This window comes from Silene latifolia, chromosome 11 (assembly GCF_048544455.1).
Source record: "Silene latifolia isolate original U9 population chromosome 11, ASM4854445v1, whole genome shotgun sequence".
Lineage (NCBI taxonomy): Eukaryota > Viridiplantae > Streptophyta > Magnoliopsida > Caryophyllales > Caryophyllaceae > Silene > Silene latifolia.
The window spans coordinates 74,853,350-74,859,504 of record NC_133536.1 but is presented as its reverse complement, the minus strand read 5'-3'; the positions used below and the strand labels follow the sequence as shown (position 1 = coordinate 74,859,504).

At 35.3% G+C, this 6,155-nt stretch overlaps 1 non-coding gene across 1 annotated transcript; it reads left to right on the top strand.

Moving 5' to 3' along the window:
- The first annotated feature begins 321 nt into the window (after positions 1–321).
- Positions 322–428, top strand: LOC141615461 (small nucleolar RNA R71). Its single transcript, XR_012529883.1, has one exon. It is a non-coding gene; the product is annotated as a small nucleolar RNA R71 (small nucleolar RNA).
- Positions 429–6,155: the final 5,727 nt, after the last annotated feature.

The window sequence follows — 6,155 nt, the reverse complement described above, 5'->3', positions numbered from 1 at the left end:
AAAGCTCACAATTATAGACTTGGTTCCTCATAGAAGAATTGCTAGATGTTTTGCTTGAGCTCATCAAAGCAACTTGTTGCTTAAGCTCTTCTATCATCTCCTTCACTTCCACATTGTTGGCCGATTCGACCGTTGACTTTCCTTTCCTTTTGTGCCTATCATTGTTCCAATGAAAGGTACGAGAAGCCATTTCTTCAATAAGCTCTTTCGCCGTCTTGTGGTCTATCTTATCCAAAGCTCCCTTCCCCAGTTTAATCAAGGTTCATCTTCATCTCATTGTTTAACCCTTCATAGGAATTGTTGATGAGCTCATCATCCCCAATACCGTGGTGAGGACATAGCCTTTGGAGGCCCTTGTACCTCTCCCATGCTTCATAAAGGGTCTCATCTTCTTGTTGGGTGAACCCTTGGAGCTCACTCTTGATTCTTGCGGTTCGTTGGGGTAGGAAATACTTGTTGAGAAAAGCCTTAGAGACATCGTCCCAAGTCCGAAGAGAGTCGGGTTCACAACTTTTAAGCCATTCCTTGGCACTTCCCCTCAAAGAGTAAGGGAAAAGCCTAAGGCGTACGACATCTTCCGTCACTCCATTGGCCTTGAACATGTCACAACTATCCAAGAACTCGTTGAGATGCTCGTTGGGGTTTTCGGTGGCTCCCCCTCCGAATTGATTCCCTTGGACAAGTTGTAGCAAGGTGGCTTTCACATCAAAATTGTTGGCTTGAATAGGTGGCTTCACAATACTCGGATTCACCACCTTTTTCGGAGCCAAGTTATCTCTCATAGGAACCGCGGCCATTGTTACTTCCGTTTCCGGTGTTGCAAAAGGATTGTCGAAAGTTTCAAAGACCCGTGGTTCTTCTTGAAGGTTCTCAATTACTGGATTTTCTTGAGGAATCGGTGTTTCTATAAGCCCTCTTCTACGGAGTGAATTTAGTCTTCTCGCGGTTGCTTCGATCTCGTGGTCAATCGGGCGTATTGGTTGACCTCTTCGAGCTCTCCTAACCATGCAAAAAGTCCTACACACTCAAGAGAGGGATTAGAAACAAAAGACTTAGTCTAAACAAGAACGAAAACAATTAATATCTAGCCAAACTCCCCGGCAACGGCGCCAAAAACTTGATGGTATCAAGCTATACCTCGCAAGTGCACGATTTTATCGTTGTACACTATTAAGGGTCGATCCCACAAGGAGCAAGGAAGACTACTAATCGTTTTAACTCTATGGTTTAGCTAAGTCGACAATAACGGGAGAAGGTTATACTAGAACTACCAACAACAAGGTAAAACAACTAAATAAAGAAAATAGGAGAAAAAAGCAAGATAAACTAAATGGATGTAATTCAAATGATTAAAAACCTAAGACTCGGTTCTTCCCAAACAATTCGTAATTCCGCACAATCAAATCTCTTGGCTAATCACAAGGGTAGTTAGGTGAGGAGGTGACGACTCTAATTCGCCTAAGACCCCCCTCTCGGGTTCGAAATAGGACACTAGTACTACCCACCAACCCCCCTCTCGGGTTCGAAGGTCGGAATCCTTAACCCAATACCCAACTACCCCAAAAACATGCATTTTCCCAAGGTAGTCCGGTTATTTGCTAAGGTCACTAAGCCTCATCAATTCCCGGGTCATCCCACTCCCTCTCTCGAGGGTCGATTTCAAACGCTAGATTAGAGGTGTCCTACCCCGGTTCTCCCTTTCGGTCTCAACCAAGGTCAACAATAGGGTCAAATCTCGGGTATCCAAATCACAACCTAACCAACTCTCGTTGGTGGTCAAGGGTCGTAAATCGACACTACCCAAAAGTCAACCCATAAACAAAGTCAATCCTCTAACCTACCCTCACCAATTTCCCCAAATAATTAGCCTTTATGAAATTCAATTAGTGAAATTACTCATGTTGGGTCAAACCGAGCCCTAGTGGAGGACTACTCACTAATCATGGTCCTAATTGCAAAATAAACAATAAAGATGGAAACTTTGGTCACAAACATGGTGGGAAGATGAAATTTACTACTAAACATGCAACAATCTAACAATAGGTGTAAGGAAAGATGATTTAATCTAATAACAAGGTTGATTAAACTAAAAGACACAATCTTTAACCAAATCAACTCAAAGATTAAGTCTTTGAGGACAACTACCCACGGATGAACAAATGAAAGAGAAACAAAGGAAAGATGAACAATGAAAGGATGAACAATGATGAAAATAACAACAACAAACAACAACAACAACAATTTTAACATAAACAATCAAACAAACATAAAAGAAGAACAAAATGTAAACAAATGAAAATAGGGAGAGAATTAATACCAACAAATAGTGAAAGAGGAATTTGGATAGAAATAATAAAGAAGGAAATCCTTCAATCTTCTTACAAACCCAAATTCAATCACTAATTGATTGAAGAACTTCTCTAATTAAGGAAAGATTAACTAAGAGATTAACAAAGTTTTAAGCTTGAAAGGGTAATTATTCTGGATCTAGGGTTGTGTGTACAAAAGGGTTTAAGAGGGGGTATTTATAGGCTTGTACAAGATTAGGAAGAAAAGAAGGAAAAGCCCAATTTCTCGTGCTGCTGTGTTTTGCCGGTGCACCGGCTGCCGGTGCTCCTACCGGCAAAACCGTGCAAGGATTTAAAAATGTCTGGCATCCGTGTTTTGCCGGTGGGCCGGCTGCCGGCCTGCCGGCAAAACACACTCTTCAGGACTTCTTCTTCTTTGTTGATGTGTGAAATGCCGGTTGACCGGCTGCCGGTGCTCCTACCGGCAGCGAGGTCAAGCTTGTTTTTCACCAATTTCTTCAATTAATTCCACTTGCTGTGCTTTACCGGTGGGCGGTTCTTGCCTGCCAAGCAAAGCACATTCCTCAACTTTTCTTCGAAACCTTAAGTGATTCTCTCCTGGGTGTGTTTTTGCCGGTGGCTAGACCGGCTGCACGGTCTCTTAGGCAAAAAACACACTCTTCACCATTTCTTCACCTCTTCTTCATGTAAAGGCAATGGGGTGCCTTTCTTGCCCCAAATTCTCCATACTTGGGTCGTTTCCTACAAAAGGATGCACAAGGTAACAAGTACGGGCATTGGGCACAAAATGCAAGGAAAAACACCCGAAACCGACTCGTTATGAGTCGGTATGCATAAAAGAAAGAGGGAATTAGAAGTAAATTAATCGTATATCAAACTTATATGGAGTAATCCCTCTCTTTCAATCATTTGTTTATTTTTAATTAAAAACCACTCACAAATAATTAAAAAAAAGGTAAATAAATGAACACGACCGAGGGAGCGGTATTTTAAAAAAAAAAATTTAATACACTCCAAATTTTTGATTCGGGATAATAGGCAAACGAAAATGTGAATAGCTTGGTTGTTTTGAAGTGGGACACAGTCCGTCAAATTGAACTTTCAGGTACTTGTGGTCTTATGGACAATCTTAACGCCATAGAAGTATTGGAACATGAATTTGTGCTCCATTGTCGTCCCTTGTTTTCAAAGGATTTAAAAATATGAGTACAAGTTGCTACCAATAAAACAAAACATTAAAATAAGCCACCCTTCCATATATGAACAAATTGCATTGAAATTTATTTTCTACTCCATATGCATTTAAAAACCTCCTAACTTCAAAATATATAGTGTGATTACTTTTCATTCATTATTCTTTATTTCTCTACAAAAATATAACTTTCTTATTACTTCACTTATAGCAAGTACACATACAATATAGAACTTAAATAAATACTCCCGTCAAAATCCTAAAACTCGTACAATAGGGATAATTATACTAGTCTCGTAAAAATATTTCTTATTGGGTATGCAAAATAATTACGCGAAATTCAAAGCACATCCATGTTAGGATCGCATTAACATATACATACCTCCTACAATAACACCGGTAATTAAATTATCAATTTAATTAATTGAATTGGCACCTCTAATGAAGACTATTAAATATAAATACATGAACAAAAAGAAAAGGAAAAAGGAGACACAAAATTCCAATAAAATACTCTAAATAATATAGAGAACAAAAAAAACTGACTTTTGTAATGACGGGTGATGTTGGTTTGGACAATCTAGTATCAAATAAGGCAATATGAATTGGGATTTGGATGAGATTTTATAGAAAGAAAATCAATGACTCTCAATTTTCTCGTTTGAATTGCTAATGATTCTTCAATTGCCTCATTAATTAAGGATTCTTCAATTGTCTCATTATTATTTGACCATTGCTTTCATCGGCTTAAAGATTATAGAATACGAATAGTTTTCTTCACCAACAAACATTGTAACTTGCCTCTTTATTGCTTGAATGGAGATATTGTTTTTATTCTCGTTTTGGTGCATTTTAAAGTACTTGGACCTATGTTTATCTTGCAAAGAAACGGTCATGAACTTTTATGTGAGCAACTTTAACAATTATTCCGAATAATTCAAGGAAAGGCTACATATATTTAAAATATCACATTTTGTGTTCTAATAATATACTCCGTGGTATACATAAGATTAGATTTGGGACAAAAAGTAAGACAGTAAAGTAAGGATCAAAACTTTATTGGTGAACTCTAATAATTATTATTAGTAGTATACGATGAGCAAAACTAATTACACATTTCTCGGAATCACGCAATAAATAGAGATTTATGCATATACGATTCCAAACATAGCTTCTTTATATTCGATCATTCATCAAAAATTATAATCAAAACAATACTATTATACTTCATACGAAATATTAGCCTTTCCTAATTCATCAGAAAATCAAATATAAATAAATCATTCAAAAAAATATGTATCCAAAAAATATTGTGAGTTACAGAATAATATATTTGATGAAAAAAAAAAATGATTTAAAGGCTTGAAACCATTGGAATTGGAACAATGAATTGGAGAATAAGAATCGGTTTCTAACTAATTATTAATCATGCATAATATTTATTAGGCATATTATAACACTATGATAAGATCAAATTGACATATGTGCATCGTACGTTAACAATTTGGCTAAATATTTTGATTTGTAACCTGTTTTACAAAATAAAAATAGAACATAAGTGTTACAAAGGAGACTAAAGTGTATGGAAGAGTGAAGGACAATAATGTAACAAAATGTCAACAACTTATTAAAGATTTTTGCTACCATTCGATATTTCAAATACACCATTGTAAAAAAAAGAAAAACCGACAAAAATGAGAAAGTCATCCAAATAAAGAAAAAATCTATAAAGAAGATCCATTGCAATTATTTCCAATCTTGTGCATTGTTATTGATATGTAAGTATGTCATCCTCCTATAATATTAATACAAATACACACAAAAATTAACTAATAAAATTCCAATTATTCAAAACCTAATAAAAATAAAAAGTGAAATAATTAATTAGTTCTCTATGTATACTTTATCTACCAATTTTTTTAATAAAGTTGAAAATTCATTCTTCTGCAATATTAATATAAATACAAAAAAATAACTAATAACATTCTAATTAATTCAAAACATAATAAAAATAAAAAGCGAAATAATTAATTTAGTTCTTTAGCTCTACCTTACCTACTAATTTTTTGAATAAAGTTAGAAATTCATTCTCCTGCAATATTAATACAAACACAAAAAATAATAAAAACATTATTGCGAAACATAAGAAAAATAAAAAAACGAAACAGTTTATTTTGCTTTTCTATCTATACTTTAGGTGCTATTTTTTTGAATAAAATTGAAAGTTAGGGTGAGTATCATAGTTATATATATGAAAAATTCTATTACTAATTCTTTCAAAATTTTATGAATAAAAGGAAAATAAAAAATATGGTACATAAATACGTGTAGATACCTCATTTCTGCACCTCCCGCAAACCATCCGGTGATGATTGGGCCGCATGTTTGGTACACAGAACGATTTGTGACAATTCGTAAGTTTATAGTCAAGTGATAGCTCAAATACTTGTGTCTACCCCTTGGTCATCATCTACGCGCCATTACGGTCGTTTTGACAGTAATTAGAGTTCATTTGGAGTCCGGGTCAAAAACCGTCTTCATTTTCTAATAAACCGTTTAAAATGCCGAGTCGGAATATCCTGGAATATTCCGGATATTTCTATTCCATATTTTAATCTTTTCATCTTTTGGCAAAATATATCCCGAAATCATAT